The 21,965-nt window shown below is 34.7% G+C and overlaps 1 long non-coding RNA gene across 1 annotated transcript; it reads right to left on the bottom strand.

The window, feature by feature from the left end:
* Positions 1-16,554: 16,554 nt before the first annotated feature.
* LOC117691699 (uncharacterized) lies at positions 16,555-21,934 on the bottom strand. The gene is made up of 4 exons (XR_010709368.1): positions 21,531-21,934; positions 17,434-17,658; positions 17,275-17,350; positions 16,555-17,156 (listed from the first exon to the last, which is right to left on the bottom strand). It is a non-coding gene; the product is annotated as an uncharacterized lncRNA (long non-coding RNA).
* Positions 21,935-21,965: the final 31 nt, after the last annotated feature.

The raw sequence follows: 21,965 nt of genomic DNA, 5'->3' as shown, positions 1-21,965 counted from the left end.
TCACTTTATTTCCCGATTATCTCCCCTTTTTCATACAGCAGCGGAAAGGAAAGGTTGTTAATTTAAGGAACTGAACATATTTTTATAAGTTAGAAATAGTTTGAGCAGTAATAATGTTTATAAAAGTTCATTAATGCAAATACGTATCCAAGTCTAAAGCGGTTAATTTTATTTCGCTCGATGGCATAATTTTAGATTGATTAGAATAGATTTTAAAAAAAAAGGTGCATGGTGCGAGCCATTAGACCAGCCCTTTACCACGAGGACATTCTAAAATTGTCTAGGTATGTGTGATAGTTTAGTTATGGTTATGAAATTGAATTTGAAGTTTAAAATTAAAATAATTGGGTTATTTTTTGAGCGAGCATGCCAAAGGTCAAAAGAGGTCAAGCTGAGGGGACAAAGGGGCCGAAGAATAAGAGAAAGAGAAATGAAAAACCCCGTGACGTGGGATCATCATCTGCACAGGCAGAGAGCTTCTCAGAAGAAGAAGTCCAGCAGATGATGGCAGTACCAGTAACACTGCATGGTGACGCAGTCCCGGGAAGCCCTGGCGGCATGGATGCTGCACTCATCCCAGGTAATGCACTCGCAAGAGTTGCGTGTATTGAAGGTTGCATACCGCCTCAATTAAACTCCGAAAATTCTAATACTGAGGAAAGTGCAAGCGACAGGGTTTTTGTAATGGGCAAGATGGTCAGCTTTGTTCAAGGTCAAAGACTAGCTAAAATTGCTACAATTGATAAGTGGACTGATGCATTTTTAATTTATGTCAGTATATTTACTGCTGTGCACAGTGACAAAACTCAAGATTTGTTGAAGTACATGCATGATATTAGAGTAGGGACAGGTAGATCAGTAGGGTGGAAGCAGTATTACGAGCAATTTAGGCTTAAAATGGCAATGGACCTATTCAATTCATGGGCAGTAGTAGACTCAGAACTTTGGGTAATGTATATGGTGGGTGCTAGCAATTCTTCTCCAGTTTCAGGGTTCTATGGTGTCAATAAGTGCTATGCGTTCAATTTTCAAGGGTTTTGCATCAGAAATCCATGTTCATATTCGCATGTGTGTATAAAATGTGGGCATGAGCATTCTATGTTGAACTGTCCAATGTCGGCCCATCCACGTAGACATGTGTCATATTTCAGCCAACGCCTGTCTCGTCCATCAGGATATGGCCACCCTCAAAGGTTTAGACAAGCGGGGACCTCAATCACTCTCCACCACCAGACCAGCTCAGCAATTCTCGGGGTACAGGAATTTGGGACCTAGGGCATTCACCAATTAGGGTTGATAAAATCTCTAGAATTTTACAAGACTATCCAGTAAGGGAAGCTGCAAAGGAATTACTTGAGGGTTTATCAAAGGGGTTTAAATTAAATGATGTGGGGCCAAGGTTAGGTAGTTTTTCTAGAAATCTTGTGTCAGCAAATGAGCACAAAGCTCAGTTAGAAGAAAAGAGTAACAAAGAAGTTGATGCGGGTCGAGTTATGGGTCCATTTTCTAATCCACCAATACCAAATATGCACATTTCCCCAATAGGTTTAGTACCAAAATCAAGTGGAGGCTGGAGGATGATCACAAATCTGTCTTACCCTCCTTCTCTTCGTATCAATGCATTTATAGATCCTCAATTATGTTCAGTAAAATATTTATCTTTTGATTCTGTTGTGGATATGATTGCAGAATTGGGACAGGGTGCAGAACTGGGCAAAGTTGACATTAAAAATGCTTTTAGGTTACTTCCTATTTATCCACAGGACTTTGAGCTGTTAGGTTTTAAATTTCAAGGAAAATATTACTAAGATAAATGTTTGCCAATGGGCTGTTCCTTATCCTGTGCAATTTTTGAAAAGTTTTCAACATTTTTAGAATGGGCTACAGTTAAAAATTCAGGTTTAGATAGATTGTCGCATTATTTAGATGATTTCATTTTTGCAGGAAGTAAAGGTTCAGGAAATTGCTACAATTTGATGAGTTCATTTCAGTCAATTTGCACACAATGTGGTGTTCCTTTGGCAGTTGAAAAAACTCAAGGCCCAGTCAACTTCACAGGATTAACCTCTGCCATTCAGTCAACTGAATGATAACTGAATGGTCTGGAAAGGTGACTGAATGGCATAGCTATGCCATTCAGCCACATTTCAGTTACCTATCCGTCACCTTTCAGTTAACTGAATGGCAGAGATTCATCCTGTGCTTTTTTAGGTATAGAGATAGACACAAATCAAATGTGTATTAGGATACCTAGGGAAAAAATACTAAAGCTGAAAGGTTTATTAGAAGCCCTCATGGTCAGAAAAAAGGTCAAAGTTCGTACATTAGAATCATTAGTAGGAAAGCTTAATTTCTTTAGCAAAGCAGTCAGAGGTGGTCGAGCTTTTAACAGAAGGTTTTATGATGCAATGATAGGTATTTCAAATCCAGATTTTTATATTCGACTCAATTCAGCTGTTAAACAGGATATGACAATGTGGCTAAGTTTCTTGGTTGATTTTAATGGAAAAGCTTATTTCCCGCAAAGGGAATGGACTAGTTCAAGGGTTCTTCAGTTGTTTACAGATAGTGCTGGTTCAGCAGGACTGGGATGTGGGTGTTATTTTGGGGGTAGATGGATGTATTATCAATGGCCTTGTAGTTGGAATAATCAGGCTATTATGAGAGACATAACTTTTCTAGAGCTAGTGCCTATAGTATTGTCAGTGATGGTTTGGGGGGATGCATTAAGTGGAAAAAGGTGCAATTTCATACAGATAATATGGCTCTAGTTGGAATCCTGGACTTACAGTCATCAAAGTCACCAAGAATTATGTGTTTGTTAAGGCAACTGGTTTTATTTGTTATGAAATATAATATTACATATAAAGCTAAGCATATAGCTGGTCTAGATAACGGAATAGCAGATGCAATTTCTCGTAAGCAGTGGAGGCGTTTTCGGAACCTTCCTCTTGTAGCGAGAAAACACCCAGATCCAATTCCAGCCAGGTTTCACAGTTTGATTTTGGAAGTGAGGCCACTAAATTGTTAAATGCAGCAAATGCAGTTAACACCACATCTACATACATGGAATTTCTGCCTTTGAAAAGTGAGTTCTGACCAAGTGGTCAGTTACCTGGCCCCCTCCTCTTGATCAATAAGTAAATTTTATAGCATACCTGTCCCTAAATGGCTATTCAGATGCAACAGCTAGAACTTACATATCAGCTATTGGGTACAAATGCAAGATTGAGGGTTTAATGGATAATACAAATAGGTTTATTGTAGCAAAACTCCCTCAGGGTTTTAAGCGTCTTAGAAATAGGGTGGACGGAAGATAACCTTTGACTGAGCACATGCTTGCTCAATTGATTATGGTGCTGACTAGCATATGCCATAACAAGTATGAAGCCATTTTGTTTTCGTCTGCCTATACCTTAACATTTTTTGCATTTCTAAGAGTTGGGGAACTGACTTTATCAAAAGGTAACAATTCAGAAGTTATATTAGGGATTCAAGATGTCAAGATTGAAGATAAAAATTTACAAATAGTGTTAAGGCATTCCAAGACTGACCAGTTTAAGAAGGGGGTAACAATTGTATTAAATAGTCATGCTGGTATTACATGTCCAGTGCATTGTATGATTGATTACCTGCAAATTCGTCCAAAAATATCAGACCCATTGTATTGTCATTTTGATGGCAAACCAATTACATGTACTAGGTATCAGTTTTCAGCAGTAATGGGTAAAGCTTTGGCAGTGTTGGGTTATAATATTAAGTTATATACAACCCATTCCTTTAGGATAGGTGCAGCTACTGCTGCAGCTGAGAAAGGTTTATCAGATGAGCAAATAAAGTTTGCAGGGAGATGGAAGTCAAGTGCATTTCAAACTTATATCAGGTCTCCACTTACATGTTCCAAATTAATTTTGCAGGGCTAAGATGTTCAGTCTGGATAGTGGGACCCTCCATTGTAAGAAATGCAGGAATTGCAGCCTCAAGCAAGCCAGGGGGACAGGGCTTAGGACTCCAGACAAAAGGGATCGACATTTGGTTGCAGGGCTATGGGGGTTGCGATTTGTTGATCTTGCCTGCAAGCTCAGATGGTTAGCCCAGTTTGAGAATCCACCTAATTTTATAGTTATCCATTGTGGTGCCAATGACATAGGGCAAGTAAAAACCCAAAAGTCGTTAGATAGGGTAAGGTGGGATTAACGTTTAATTTCTTCTATCTTCCCAAACACAAATTTAATTTGGTCGTTCTTGCTGCCCAGGTTAGCATGGCGTTACTCAAAAAACATTGGGGCGATGGAACAGACACGAAACAGGGTCAACAGGGCAGCAGCCAAAGAAATCCTAGCTTGTGGGGGGGAGGCTTATTAGGCATACACAGTTTCTAGGAAAACCTAAACAACTGTACAGCAGGAATGGGGTACATCTGTCAGGTCTGGGGAACGACATTTATCTAAATAACCTACAGGGGGCATTGGAATACTTTGTCAAAAACAAGGAGGGAGTGGTTTTCCCAGTGAATAAAATTCTAGTGTCCTTACAAACATGTCCACAGTGGTGTTAAATTGAAGTTGCCTACCCCCACGAGGCGTAATTGTCACCTTCAATTTAACCATCGAACTGTTCTTAGTATGTAGTGAGTTTGTTGTGGTTGATGTTGATGTATATAAATATATAATTTGTACTAATAAGACATTTGAGTAAAGAAAATCAAAATCATGTAATACAAATATACCGTAGCACGATTGCGGTCAACCCAGCGTGTTACTTTTCCCAGCAGGGAGGGCATAAAATGTTGATGTTGGGGGGTATGCCATGTTGTCGGCTTCCCCATTGTTGTAAGATTTTTTGGACCACTGTGGACATTACCTGCCAACTTAATAAATCAGTTCAAAAACACTTGTGTTGTTGAAAATATACTAATTTAAGGTCTTTGATAATACATGTGGTGCTAAATGCAATCATGATTCCTTATAAAAAAGACGTATTAAAGATAAATAACTACAGAAAAAAACAAGATAGGAGGCAAAAGAAACTTACCTATGTTGCTCTGCATTGGAAATTTAGACCTTAAAGTAGATGAGGTAGTGGTTGTAATAACTAGCTGTGTTGTTGTCGATTCGGCTGGTGTTCCACAAGTTACACTTAAGTTTCCTCCTCGTCCACCTTAAAACACATTTGTATTTTTTTTTCTTTTGAAATTTGCAAAATCAGATTTATATTTCACTGTGAGTTATCCAAAGAAACAATAAGAATTTTTTAGTTCAACACATCTGAATTTCAACTCGGTAAAGTTAGAAAATGTACTACATCTATTATATCAAGTGCTGGCCCATGTTGGTCAGTTTTAATTTAATCAATGAAAAACAAATGCTGTAAACTTTTTGGCGTGCAAAAAATCTTCGCGCTATTCGCGAGAGCCTCGTCGTTGCAAATATTTCTAACCGCGTACCAATTCATCACCGGTAAATCGGGAAATAAAGTCATTGCAAATTAAAGTTAGGGTATGGGTCATAGTGCAATATTGAATGAGTGTATCGTCGGGTGTTTAAGGTTTTGAAAAAATTTTAAAAAATGACGTAAGAACAAACGGACAAAAGAACATTTTGCTCTGAATTTTTGATATGTTTTGCATAAATTATCTCGAATTTGGTACCCAATACTTTAATATCGCTTATGAGATATAAAATTATAAGAATATACATGTTTTTATCTTAAAACAGGTCTATGTGCAATGTACGATATCTATTAATGATGGAAGAAAAATGAAGAAAATTAAGATTTCCATCTGATTTTATAATATTTTGGTTTAATAATATAACATATCATAAATTGCTCCATTTCTTTAAAAAATACATTCATATAGGATGTATTTTTGAAAGAAGTGATAACAATGAGTTGATGGCAGTAGTCATTACCTTGACTATGTTTATCATGCGTCATTCTATCAAGAAACCAACTATTGAACTACTGATATTTGGCATAATTATGACATCAATGAAACTTTCTTCAAACAAAAGAGTCGGGCAGTGCAATAATGTTTCTGTTTTTTTAACACCGCCTTTCCCCGAAAATTATAATAATTCAAATGCAAGATTATGATTTATTTATATATATAATATTTCATCGGAAAAGGCCTTTAATCTTACCAATAAAACATGAAATACACACATGACAATGAATGTACTGTAACAGTCATGACATAAATATTGGGCAATACATCTGTCCGTACATCCCAATTTAACAATATTGTATTATTATATAGTCTTCAAGATGTGCCGGGTAATTATGCAAGTGACAATGTGGCATTTTTGCATCTGTTTAGGATGCAGTTTCCGAAAAATCCATATATACTAAATAATAGATAATTGTTTTAAGAGTATATAACCACTTTTTAGTTGTATTACACGTGGGAGATGAGAAATTTACTTTTAAAGATTAATATCACATAGGAAAATGATAATTTCAATAGAAGAAATGATTCTATTACAGGAAATATTGATAACCTTTTAGGATTTTTCAAAAATCTCATTCATGTCCAATACATATTTCTTTTTGGATATCGTCAACATTGCGATGTATAAAATATTGATACAATATCGAATTTACATTGTCAACATTGCGGATATTTCTTTGCCGTTTACATCGTCGACATCGCAACGTCCACGATGTTGAACCAAATTAACATCGTCAACTTTGCCGATATGTCTCTGCTGCTAACATCGTCGACATCGCAATGTTGACGATGTTGAACCAATATCAAGTTTACATCGTTCGTCTACATTGCCATTATTTCTTTACTGTTAACATCGTCGACATTGTCGTCATCGCAATGTCAACGATGTCTAACCAATATCGAGTCTACATAGCAGGTATTTCTTTCACGTTTTCATCGTTGACATTGTCGTTTTGGTTTCTTTACAAATAAAATGAAATGTCGATCAACATTGCGATGTCGACAATGTCTACTCAATGTTGGTCAAAATTGCGATGTCGACATTGTCGACAATGTAAACAGGAATAAGGAGGTATGATGTCGACAAGATGTTGAATCGATGTCAATGAACATTGCAATGTCAACATTGTCGACGATGTAAACAGAAAAGAAGGCACGCCATGCAGCCACGATGTTGACTCGATGTTGGTCAACTGTTAACATTGCGATATCTACAATGTCAATGTAAACCGGATAAAGGAGTTTACGATGTAGATACAATGTCTACACGATGCCGATCAACTTTGCAAAGTAGACAATGTCGGCGATATAAACAGGAAAGAAGGCCCACAATGTAGACACAATGTCTACCCGATATTGGATAACATTGCAATGTCGACAATGTCGACGATGTAAACAGGAAAAAAATGCACACGATGTACATTGACACAATGTTTGTCAATATTGCGAGGTTGTCGAAAACGTAAACAGGATATTAGAGGTACGATATAGGCACGATGTTGACTCGATGTCGATCAGCATTGCGATGTCGACGGTGTAAACAGGAAAGAAGGCACACGATTTGCACACAATATCGACTCGATGTTTGTCAACATTGCGATATTGAAAATGTAAACAGGATATAAAGGGTATGCTGCAAATACAAATTTGATAATCATGCTAATATGAAATAAACACAATGTCGACTCGATGTTGGCCAACATTGCAATGTCGACAATATTGATAAAACATCGAGCATTGGCCATACCTCAAAAATCTCATACGAATTTTATTTTCTAAAGGAAAATGGTATTTACGTAAGGAATTCTACAAACAGGTAGTATTCCTAAAAGAAATTTAATTTCCACTCGGGTTTTATGAAATCCTGTCGGAATTTAGATTCCTATAGGAGGCTCTTGTAATCAAATAGGAAATATAAAACTTCCTGTAAGAACATTGTTTTTTCTATGGGAAAAATTATTTTCCGGTAGGAATTTTTTTGATGAAGGTGAATATCTTTCCTGACAGGTGAGATACAATTATAACAAAGGTGGTTGTAAACTCTTTAAGTAATGGTCTATCATGTGACATATTAAATTTGTTCGATATATGCAGCTTAGACGGGTGCAAAAAATGCCACCTTGGCACTGGCATAACTATCCGACACAGAATTTCATTTATATATATATATATATATATATATATATATATATATATATATATATATATATATATATATATGCCAATGCAATACTTACAAGTCCATTAACTCTAGATATTCCAATTATTTATAGATTAAAAATACACAGACAGTTGTATAAAATTACCGTTTTCACTAAATGCCATACATGAGGGAATGCTTCCTATGATGTTCCCTGACATATATTCTGCCTTCACAATAAGTAAGTCGTTCACTCCGACTGTAAACGTATAAGATCCAACTTTGTTGCAGTAAAAAATAAATGTGTTGTTCACTGTTACTTTGGTATTACAATTAGATTCTGTTACTCCCAATGATGTCACAAGTAGATCACCAACAAACAGTGAGTGTACAGTACAGGTACACGGGCGGCCTATTTTATTCATATCGATAAAAACATAAGATCCAGACCTCAACGATCCATTACAGCTTCTTATTATTCTGGAAGCAGCTAAAAGTATGAGAAGTGTAGCATAAGTATAAACTCATTTCATGCATAAAACAAAAATTCGATTTCAATAAAAAGTGACGTGCTCTGGTAGATTTAAAACCCAATGTAGTGTTACAGGAATAATGTTCGTATTCTAATGCAAAGAAGATGATATCCCGTGCAAGCGGTGGAATAAACATCAATATGATACAATACTAAACATGCTGAACGATATTTTTTGTTCAGTTTTTTCTGCCTATTCTTTAAAATTGAAATAAAAAAAACTTCATGGCTTAATATATTTAAAGTAGCGAGCAGGGATGCCAAATCTAGACTGAAAAGTACGAAATTTTTTATCAATGTCTAAAAACAAGTTTGAGATTGACGACTGATTTGATAAAACAATTGGGAAGGAAGGGGGGTCATCCCCTCAACTCTACTGTTTCATGCAAACATCGTTTATTCAAATAGACTCAGAACACGCTTTGTTCCTAGTTCACCATTAAAGTGTTACTTGCATGTAGGCTTATTACCAATTCTTCTTAAGCTTGGTTTAAAAATATTTGAAATTAAAAACAATACTTACGTATGCATATTTTTTGAATATTTTAAAGTTATCAGATCCTAAACATCTTCCCGATGGTTTACTTGTGTTATAGTACACTTTCCGCCATGGCGTTAATTAGTCAAACCACTTTCCTTGGCACCCCGTTCTTGAAAGTCTTTTTCATCAAAAATAAAATCTTCATAAATTGTTTTATTTCATTTATCACTTTTTTGTATTTACCAGAGGTGTCCGATCCAAGGTACATGTTTCTGCCCGCGAAATGCAAGATGAACCCGTCGTACAATTTCCGCCACGACGTTAATTATTCAATACACGTTCTTGACTTTCCCGTTCTGGAAAGTTTTTATCCATTCTCTCATCATAGGTCGCGCTTTGCAAGCTTTCTAACCATCAAAACTAAAATCGCACATTCAAAAAACAAATTTTATTTTGTTAATTTAACATTAATCAAATCTTATTTTCTCTGCACATTCTATGGTTGCCGGTAAATATATTGGATCTTTACATAATCATTCCACATTATATTATTGCAATTATATTTTAATGCTAACTACCCCTTACTTGGATCCACCAGAGTTCGCCACCACCAAACATTACTGTCATTTTTTTCTATTTCGGGCTTGTTTATTGAAAAAAGTAGGTTTTTAATCATTCTTGCAATAATTTCTCACCAAGTAAAATTCAATTAAAGCTTACGGACATGTCATATCACCAGTGTTGAAATACCATCGATTTGAGCAGTTACACAAGCATTGTTTAGCTTATTGGCAAACTGTCTTCATTTATAGTTATAGATGTTTAAAAATTAGCGTATCAACCAAATAAATATGACAATACTTAAAGCTGAACACCGCTCGTAAATAGGCACCGTCACACAGATACCTGGTATATAAACCCTTCGATTCCGATACACCCGATTGCACACCTGAAACTCGTGGTCGACGTGTAGTATTCCTTTCGTGGTCTTTCGATTTTATGCATTTATTTCTTATTCTTTGTGCATACTCTGTTTGTAAATAATGCAATGACCAAATTATTTGATATTAGTATTCTCCTGGCTTTAAAAAAGTGCGTAAAATTTGATAATTTCATCGCGACCGAATAACACAGCGAGGCGAGATGTACGTCCACACAGGTGAGACCTCTACAGCAAAGTACTTTGAACTGTTTAGAGGTCTGTGCCTTATATAGGGGTTGTAGGGACAGCAGTGATGAAAAAGAAATATGGCGGACAGTGCCTATTTACGAGCGGTGTTCCGCTTTAAACTATAGTACCGATCAGTCCTAACCTAACACCAGAATAAACTCAAACTACATCCCGGGTTTACTTTCGGGGTTTACTTGAGGTTTACTCCGGGTTTACTTTTTAAAATTTGTGTCCAGCTGGGGTTTACTTTGGGTCCACTAGGGGTTTACTCTTGATTTACCTGTGATTTGCTTTTGGGCCCTCAAAAAACATTGAAATGTGAAAATGACCCTTTTTTGTCTAATTATCTTACTGCCTGTAATTCCAACGGGCCCTTGTATATCTCAAATACACATTTAGCTCCTGCTTCATGGGTCTACGTTTGATCGGGGCTTACTCTCTATGTTTACTTTGGGTTTACTCTGGGTCCATTAAAGTAAATCCAGAGTAAACCCAAAGTAAACCCCGAAAGTAAACCAAGGGTTTAGTCTAGATTTACTTTCTGTTACATGTAGTTGAGTCTGATCGGTACTGTGAAAAGATAGGCGTTAAATCAAATTCATGTTTTAAACAAGAGGTCCATGGGCCAAATCGCTCACCTGAGCAACAACAGACAAAATAAAATCAGCTTTATGGAGTCATATACAAAATACATGAACAATGTCGTATAAACGATCCGGTATAGGAAAATGTCTCCTGTATATTCTTCTGTTTTTCATTGAGCCCCTTTGTAAGAGGGTGTTTTATAGTCATATTACATATTGAGCATTGCAGTTCTCGAGAAAATGATCAGACTTAAACAGCTGTTTTTATATGGATTATAAGCCTGCATTCAACTTTGAACCCCTTGTGAGGTCTAAGAATTGTCCAGGGGCCAGAGTCTAAACAATTTTAAAGAATCAACGATATGTCGAAATACTTGCATATAAGTCAAACCATATATAAAAACATTTGAGTTTTTATGAACAATTTAGTGTTTTCCTTTGTAAAATTGGAACCCCACCCCCCTCCCCAATGTGACCCAATCCTACTGTTGAAGAAGATCATTTTGACAAATTTTAATCTAGACTATTTGAAGACTGAACTGACTAAAGTAAGCGCTTTTCTAGAAAAAATGTGTTTTAGAAGATTTTTCCCTATAAATTCCTGTGTTGAAATTTGACACCCCCTCCAATTGTTGCCCCACCCTAAGGAATTATGATTTGGATCTTATCTACCTGAAGATGCTTCCACACAACTTGCAACTTTTCTGCCTAATCGGTTCTGAGAAGATTTTTCTACACATAATCAAATATGAAATATTGTCCCCCTCCTCTGTGCCCCAACCCGAGCGCTAGGGAACATGATTTTATTCAACAAGTCTACCCTAACCGATAATTTTTTCACACACAAGTTTGAGCTTTTCCGGCTGTTTCTGATAATTTGTTTCTATATATTTGTATTTAAAAATTCAACCCCCATTATGGCCATACCTTACCCCCAGGGATTATGATTTGAACAAACTTCAATCTACACTACATGAGGATGCTTCCACACAAGTTACAACTTTTCTGACTGATCAGTTTCAGAGAAGAAGAATTTCAAAGAATCACTCTATATATTCCTGTGTAAAATTTGACTTCCTTATTGTGGCCCCACCCCACCCCTGGGGATCATAATTTGAACAAATTTCAATCTACACAACATGAGGATACTTCCACACAAGTTACAGCTTTTGCGGCCGATCAGTTTCAGAGAAAAAATTTTTTAAAGATTCACTCTATATATTCCCATATAAAAATTCGACCCCCCCATTGTGGCCCCACCTTACCCAATGGGATCATGATTTGAACAAACTTAAATTTACACAACCTGATGATGCTTCCACACATTGTCAAGTAATAGCTTTCCTGGCTTATCAGTTTCGGAGAAAAAGACTTTTAAATATTTATTATATATATTGCTATGTAAAAAAAATGGACCCCCCCCCCCCCCGATGGCCCCATCCTTCCCTCGGGGATCATGATTTGAACAAACTTAAATCTTCACTACCTGAGGATGCTTCCACACAAGATTCAGCTTTTTGTGGCTGAATGATTTTTGAGAAGAAGATATTTGAAAATACCAACAAATTTTCAAAGATTTTTAATCTCCCCTTGAAAGGGGGCGTGACCCTTCATTTTCACAGACTTGAATTCTCTCTACCTAAGAATGCTTTGTGCCACGTTTGGTTGAAATCAGCCCAGTGGTTCTGGAGAAGAAGTCGAAAATATAAAAAGTTTACGGACAGACATACAGACATACTGACGCCGGACAAAAAGTGATCAGAATAGCTCACTTGAGCTTTCAGCTCAGTGAGCTAAAAACGTATGTTAGATGTAGCATATTTAATTTAAATGTTCTATGAAAAAATTAAATGAAATTTTGAAAATTTGCTTACTTTCGCCTTGACATTGACCTGCAATTAAAACATAAACGTCTTCAAGAGTGTAATAGTAACATGTTTTTAATTTACAAAATGTGGAGAAAAATTAAGTAATAAGAATTAATAATCTCTATCTCTCTCTCTCTCTAACTTCATTTGTTAGATAAAAAAGGGTAAGTTAACACTCCTTAAATCCATCAGACGTAACCCCCTAAACCCCCCCCCCCCGAACAACTTTAGTCTACACTAAGTACCCAGAGAGAAGAAATAATCTGTTATACATTTTGTATGTACATTCATGATGAAAATCAGTGGTGTTTAAACAAGACCTTTCGTTTCACCTTTCTCTTTAGCTGACCTTTTAAAGAACCTTTAACTGACCTCATAAAACACCAATAAATGGGATTTCCGCTTTTCAAACCAGTCTCATTAATTATTAAAGATGCGCTTATTATGTAGCTTAAAAATGAAGCTACAAGAGGAAAAGATCAGCAATACATGCATACAGATAAAAGATCCCTGCGATAGGAATACAATTAAAAAAAATGTTACTAGATGCACAATTTCCGTATATCATTTGAAATAAGTTCGTCAGGGGACGTGCATGTGTTCTTAATACGTCTTTTTTATTACATTATCTTCCTGTTCATTGAAGTAGTTTATTTGTAATTAAATACGCTTAGGTTGACGACAATAGCCTGCAAGTTTGCTTGACTGAAAAAAGAATCAGCCTTGCCGTGCATGTACATGATGCAGATAGATTCTGGTCAAAATAAGTATATCATTTTCTATCAATTAAAGATCTCTTCATAAGTTTTAGCGAAATGCAGCTATAAAACAAATAATTTTAAACATCAACATTCACGTTTCGCTCTGTTTTTTCTGTCTGTTTGCAGAAGAATAATAAAACATTTTTTATTCAAATAAGTTGGGCTACAAAACAGGCCAAACTAATGTAAATGTATTGCCGACAACTAAATATACTTGTGCTAACATGCTCGGTTCTAGCTGAGGGGAAGGTCAGGTTCTTAGAATGTTCAAATTTAATTCACTCGGTAAATTTGCCAGAAAATGTCATTCCCTGTGCTCTCTCTCCTCCCCCCTTTAAAACTTTGTAGACAGTCTGTGCTAAATATTTGCAAGTGTTATACAAATTACAGAAAAAAAAAAAAAAAAAAAAAAAACACCAAAAAAACACCAAAAACAAAAACAAAACAGAGGTCAAAAATTAAGATGTATTGCACGCCCAAAGTTAAAAAACCAGGTAATTGACGTGGGCTTACAGATTCATGTACACGTATATCAAAGCATCAAAGACAATAAACGAACTCACCTTTTGCCATTGAAAAGGACAAACTGAACAGAAATGTACAAAAAAGAACCTTCATTTTTACAAATTTTAAGAACAAGGAAAAATAACCGACGTAATAACAGAAAAAATCAATTCCGGTTTAGCGTTTTGTTTAAAAGCAAAGATATATAACTTCGATTTAGAATCTGACAACATGAAACAGTATTTTAAAACAATTTCAAACTGAATATTTATTTTTAATTTTAATTATGTTAATATATATCATATCCACAGCCATTTTATTTATTTATTTATTGTATTTCACATGTAATCATACGAAAACCATAGGAGTGTATTAATGTTACATGTCATAGGCGCTCATTTCTAAGCTTTTATTCCTGTTGGCGGAATCGTAAAGTTTGTCAAAAATGTCTGTTATAATTTAAGTCTTTTTAAAGGTTTAAGCGGCTAATTTTAGATTTCGTACATGTTATAGTAAATGTACGAGTAATAATCTCTCATAAAATATTTGAAGATTTATTAGCAATTTGTGTATTTCGGTATATAAAACTGCAAAATGATGCGAAAACCTGCAACCGGCATACATGTAATAACTGCAATAATTGCATATTTTAGCATGCATATTTGAAGTGAAGTTTGCGTTTCATCATCACAAGCGAGCTTCTCTTATTTTTTTTTTTTACTAAATAAATGCATCATCTATAAATATGCAGGATTGTTGAGCAAAACAGTTTCAAATATTTTATTTATCTTTTCTTCGGAAATAAAGTACCCAAGCTGTTGAACTTGTAGAAGTTTTCCCATTATTAAGGATTCAAGGTTCAATTTTTTGGAATCTCAAGTATAGGATACTTGTTCTTTCCCGATCTCTGTCTTATTATCTTAGTACGATTTTATCTTGGTTCTTTACAATTTCAGTGCAATGGTGTTTCTTGTAACCCAACACCAAAGTAATTATTAAACTGGAAATTATTATACAAATCAACATACTTTTTAAAAAATACATTTTCTTAACTTTGAAAAACAACTGATTTGATCAAGTTAATTTTTGAAATCGCAGATCTAAATGCTCGTTTAGTAGATTTAAAAAAAAGTTTTAGGCATTCTTTTTCAAATACCTTTAGCGGAGATTTAGTCATAAATAATGTTAAGACACCGTGTAGTCATAATAATTTTTCCGAAACCGAATCGAAGTGTTCTACAGCATATTTTCGGAATGGGAAATGGTAAAAAGATTTTCAATGTTCATATACCTTCAAAATAGAATTGTATGTTTATTTTTTGTAATATCACTGTATGTTCATTGATGTTCATTTATAAATAGTGCAATAAATTTAGAAAAAAATATATCGTTTCTTTATATCAATATAGCATTGAGTTACAGTATGTATTTGTTTCATCGAGCCGACCCAATGAGACAGTATTTAATTATTTATTTTGTACTCAGTTCCGTTTGAATAAAATGATTTGTCAACGGCTTTAAACACTTTCCATATATTGTTAAATTAACAAAAATAAGGTTCCACTTTTAGAGTAAAATGTGAACAAACATGATCATTTCCTTAAACTTATTAGCTCATTAAATTCTTTAAAAACTTAAGTAATCGTTGGCATAATACGTTGTAGCCTTTTATATATATTTGTTGAAAGTAGGTCAAATATTTGGACGACGCAATATTAAAAAATGACGTGCTTTCATCAAATAGTGATACATGCAAATAAATCTTTACTTTACAACATTATTGGTTTCAGGACGTCATGGGGCATCATATTGATTCAAAAGATTGACCGGTCTTGGATATTTTATACAACTACATGTTTTCCCCTCACAGATCTTTTTATTTCGGCATTCTTTTTGTATGATGAATCTTACATACTTCGTTCTATGTTATCTTTAATAAATGATTTTGACTTCTTATAACGTTATACTGTATAGAAAGGATATCAGCTTGAAGATTATGCAAAGCTGTAGATTACACATCTGTAACATTATTTCTTTGACATTTGTCTTTCAACTGTTTTTTAATACCATAAAGAAGCATATTGATTAATGCTTATACAAGATGTAGTTTAATATAGCCATTCTAAATTTTGTATTGTAACTTAATATAATGGATAGTATTGTTTCTGTTATCGTTCCTATGTCTTATCGTTTTCAGCGTATTTGATGTGTTGGACGTTGTGACAATATTAAAGATTGCTACTGAATTAATCGATCGTGAAAATGTGCATTTTTTGACTATTATACATACATTGTCATGATGTGTAAAGAAGAAATTGAAAGATTTTTACATATAAAAACGTGGAAAAGAAAGCTAAACATGAAAGATATAGTATAAAATACTTTAGAAAATACTTGTGCATAGATAATATTGTTAAGATATATGTATTATACATAAATTTTTTGACAACCATGTTCATATGTTAATATAAAAAACCATAACTCTAGAAATTAACTTGTAATGCATTTCTTATTTCATTTTTTTTTTTAGAAAACATCAGTAAAAATTACAACCAAAGGTAAATAAACATAATAGTTTGAACTAGAGAAAGTAAAGCTGTATTTATAAAAACGAGTAGAAAAGAGAAACGTAAAACTACATTAAATAAACAATGTCATAAAATGTAATTTCCTTATTAGGTATGCTTAATTTCGGCATAACAGACACCTTCAGTTATTTTATTTCTGTCATAGGTGTTTGTTTTGTGGCACCAGGGTTTTGTTCAACTTCCGTGTACAAAAAACCATCTTCATTACGTTTTCTTACCGGAAGAGCCTCTGTTTGGTTTACATACCTCCGCATAAACATCACCAGTACTGACCTCAGATGTACGGTTCTTACTCTTTTTAGAAACAGCATAGACCGGCATAGAAGATGCACCTTGATCTAGGGGTTTATTGTTAGCAGGAACGTCACAGTTCGAGTTAATTTTTTTCTTCGTTTTTGATTCCGTCGGTGGTAAGGCAAGTTGCTTTTCCTGATCCGAACTGTACCCTAATTCGCCCAAAGATTGTGAAAAGAGATATAATGGGTTGTCGGGCAATTCAGGGCTGCTATCGAAAATTTCAATATTATGCACTTTGTTTCCTTCCAAAGATCTTTCTTTGCTTTCTGCACTCCTCGACCTGATAGATTATATTAAAATTACATTTAGTGATAATCATCAGGTTAAAAATGTTAAAAGTTAAAATATAATTGTTGTGAAACTTGGCTATCATTGTATTCAGAAGTAAATATTGCAACCTCTTCATCTTCATTAATATTAAGATCAGAACAGCAAGTATAATCGCGCCTCCAGCAGCAGAGCCGGTGATAATATCTGAAAATGGAAAAAGGGTCAGATTTTATTGTGTACATTCTAACAAAATATTTTATAATGAGACTGTTCAACTGCATAATTACATATCATCTCTGGATCATCTTGTGTCGACTCCACCAACAAAGAGTCTACACTCGAATAAACCGTGTTTGAAGACTTGGTGGCATCAGTATTTTTGTCGTTGACTGTTACTGATGTAGATTCTATTGGTGATGTAATAATGGGTCTTGGTGATACAGTTGTTGTTGCTGTTACTGTTGTTTCTGATGGAGATCCACATATGACTTTTAAATTCCCATCGAGTCCACCTTTAAAACCAATAACAGAAGAATATTTAATTGTCAGTCTTGTAAAACGACACAGTGGCTATCGAACATGTAATAACTTATTTGTTTTGCTATTCTAAAACAATATAGACACAACATCGAATTTTAGATGTGACTATTTAAAAAATAGAATGCTGTCTTTAGTGATTATTGCGGTATATATAAAGGTAGGTACAATGCATAAAAATACATAACCCGCTTTTTTTCCCTGCAAAATTCGCTACCATTATAACCCACATGAATCATCTAAGAAGGCATCTAAGGAATTTTATTGTTTCTTCTCAAAAACCTTTGAATTGGTCGTTAAGAGTACATGGAAGTAAAAGTAACTTAATTATTGTTAATTTAAACCAGTACGTTAGATGGAAGAAAAAACCGAATTATATTGTAATTAATATGAATATTTTTTGCAGTCCTTGACTTTTCTTAGGTTGGAGACAGTTTGTAGCGTTCGATAAACTAGCTATTACAGAGTTGTGTAGATTTCATTCCTGTCAGTTTCTATAACGTTATGAATCACAATTATTTGTCTCAAGAAATAGAGGAGAAACTAGAGCCGAGATTGTTGCAAAGCAGGAGTAAGTCTTTCTTGGCAGCTGCATTATAAACAAGACGTAATACAAATTAACAATATGGCAATGTCACAATGTTAAATTGTAGGACCTTATTATAAGAGCCATTTGCTTTTCATCTACATTTTATTCATGATGAAGTGCCAGTGAAATACAATTGCTCTCGATTATAGCCAAGGTTAGATGCAGTTCTGTACCTCGAAAAACTCTGGTTGACAATCGTTGACATAAGGTTAAATTCATGCAAATAAAAAGCTATAAAAATACAAAAGGCCCATGGGCCACATCGCTCACCTGAGTAACAATAGGCATGATATAATCAGTTTAATGGTGTCATAATAAGAAATATGTGGATAATGTGGTATATTACATAAAGATCCTGAATGAATAATAGTCCATTTTGAATTTAACGAATTCGAATCCATACAATCTGAAGTTGCTTTCACTTAGGTTACAGCTTTTCTAGGCAAATTGAGATTTTTCTTTATATATACCTTGGTAAAATTTTAAAATGATTTTGACCTACACTAAAGAGGATGCTTCCACACAAGTTTCATATTTCCTGGCTGATTGGATTCTGAGAAGAAGATTTTTAAAGATTTATTCTATATATTCCTATGTAAAATTCGACCCCTAATTATTGACCCACCCTCCCCCCGGGAGTCATGATTTTCACAACTTTGAATTAACACTACCTGAGGATGCTTCCACATAAGTTTCAGCTTTCCTAGCCAAATGGTTCATGAGAAGAAGATTTTTAACGATTTACTTAATATATTCCTATGTAAAATTCGACCCCCCCCCATTGTGGGCCCGCCCTACCCCGGGGTCATGATTTTAACTATTTTGAATCTACTCTACCTGATGATGCTTCCACATATAAGTTTCAGCTTTCCTGGCTGATTGGTTTCTTAGAAAAAGATTTTTAAAGATTTACTCTATATATTTCTATATATTTTCCTTGTAAAAATTTCAACCCCCCCCCCTCCATTGTTGGCCCTACCTACCCCCGGGAGTCATGACTTTCACAACTTAAGGATGTCTCCACATAAGTTTCAGCTTTCCTGGCTGATTAGTTTCTAAGAAGAAAATTTTTACGGATTTACCCTATATATTCCTTTGTAAAATATGACCATCCATTATGGACCCGTCCTACCCCCGGGAGGCATAATTTTCACAACTTTGCATCTACACTACCTAAGGATGTCTCCACACAAGTTTCAGCTTTCCTGGCTGATTGGTTTCTGACAAGACGATTTTTTAGGATTTACTCTATATGTTCCTATGTAAAACTTTGACCCCAAATTGTGGCCGTACCTACTCCCGGGGGTTATGATTTTCACCTACACTACCTGAGGATGCTTCCACACAAGTGTCAGCTTTCCTGGCCGATTAGTTTCTGAGAAGAAGATTTTTTAGGATTTACTCTCAATATTCCTATGTTAAATTCGACCCCAAATTGTGGCCCCACCCTATCCCCGGGGGTCATAATTTTCACAACTTTGAAACTTCACTACTTGAGGATGCTTCTACATAAGTGTCAGCTTTCCAAATGGTTCATGAGAATAAGATATTTTAGATTTCTCAAAAATATTCAATAAATTCTTAATATCTTCCCTTGTAAAAGGGTGTGGTCCTTAATTTTCACAACTTTGAATCCCCTTTGCCTAAGGGTACTTTGTGCCAAGTTTGGTTGAAATTGGCCAAGGGGTTCTGGAGAAGATGACAAATCGACAAATTATGTTATTATATGCCAAATAGTCAAGCTTAATACTTTAAGTCTAATGTAATTAATTATGTTTACTGCATTGAATGTGTAAACATAAAGGTACTATTTTTGCTTATTTTGAAAGAAGAGGACCGTTTAACATAACTGTCTTTTGATTAAGATTTATCTTAAGACCAAGCCTTGTCATAAAATCTCATCATTTCTGTTCCACAAAACTGTCATATCTTATGATTATCTTAAGATATCTCAGAATATTAAGACAACCAAATACATGTGATAAGCCCATGGCGGCAGCCAATATTTTGGTTAAAAAGAGAAGGTTGAAAATGATTCGACTTTGCACAGCCTTTTATTTTCATGCTGTCGTGCAAAGTTTTTTAGCATTGTAGTTTTTTAAACAATAAAATGCTTTCTTTAGTGATTCATTTGGAATATAAAGGTAGCAACATTGCAGAAATGTGATTTTTTTTGCAAAGATCGCTACCTTCATAAATAATTAATTGAGCATAAAAAGTTAGTAAAATTCACTTAATTACTGTTAATGTACATAAGTACGTTAGTTAAAATAAACAGCAAAACCGTCTACTGTGAAACTTTGAATCTGACATCATCATAGTTATTTCGTGCAGTACGTGATTTTTCTTAGGTAGATGTAGGTTTGGACCAATCGGTAAACTGGGTGTGTCAATTTCTGCCATGTCACATTCTTGTCAGTTTTAGCCGCTGTAGATTTCGACCAATCAATAAACGGGGCATGAAGATTTCAGTCTGGCTGTTTCTATTGAGCTATGAATTAACTATAAGTTTCCATAAGAAATAAAGGGAATAATACTTGGTAAATGTAAATATAATCAAGTAAATATTATCCGTAACATCCGTGGCATTTATCACCCTGTAGCGTAGAGAGTCAAGAAGATAATCTACGACTGCATTGACTGTAATATGTGTCGTTTATTATCTCTCATGGCAAACATTTTGATAATAATTTATGAATGTGCAGTGATCTTACACTAAAATTATAATTCAAATGTCAAGATCATAGATGTAGGAGACTTATGTCTCTTTTATATTGTCTTTTTTTTGTCGATTACGGTTTTAGTATACCAGAAAATGTAAGAGGTGGGTTGTGACCTTTAGCTATTCAATACTAGTAATAGCATGTTACATCATGGCTACTATCATTGACGATCCTTTTTCGACACGAAGCTGCAACGAAATACCTTTTCGTTGATTTGCAACGAGCTTTGCTCTACTTTTGTTACTTTTTCAGTTTTCGGCAATTTTTCAATTTAGAGCTAAATGAACGTTATATTCAATATATATGACATATTCTTACGCCATGTAACAGTTACATTGCGCAAGAATACACACTGTAGAATAAAAAATACATGTTTAAAGAACATGTTTGATATCCACCGCATACTGAGCTACATGTAAACATGGGATAAATATATTTAAAATCAAAACAACACCACGACGATTAAAACTTTACCTGTTTCATTAATACCGTCTGAATTGTTATGTTATTTTAAAAAACGTATACATAATTTTACCATTTCGTTGAAATTCCATACAATGTTGGAACGTTCCTGACGAAGATGAAGATACGTATCTTGCTCGTACTTTCACTGTTTGATTGATTGTGACATTTAATAAAAGAATTGACACACCATTCGTTGGACAACCAATTATCGATGTATTTTGAACAACTACTTCTGTGCTACATGCATATTCAACTGCCTCTCTAGATACCACAAGCAGTTCACCATCAAACGACAGGGTCACAATACAAGTACAAGGCCGACTGATTTTATAGAAATCCACAAAGACGGTTGGTCCATGTTTCATCATTCCTTCACAGCTAGATAGTAGTGGCTTGTTTCCAACTGTATAGAAAGGACACATTTAATAAACAAACATGTTTTTCAATATTGAATTGAAATTTCTGCAAAATTTATGACGTCATGTACTCACCATTTAATGTACAT

Source organism: Magallana gigas, chromosome 9 (assembly GCF_963853765.1).
Source record: "Magallana gigas chromosome 9, xbMagGiga1.1, whole genome shotgun sequence".
In the NCBI taxonomy this organism is placed as follows: domain Eukaryota; kingdom Metazoa; phylum Mollusca; class Bivalvia; order Ostreida; family Ostreidae; genus Magallana; species Magallana gigas.
Note: the sequence above shows the minus strand (reverse complement) of the source record. Positions and strands in the feature narration are given on the sequence as shown.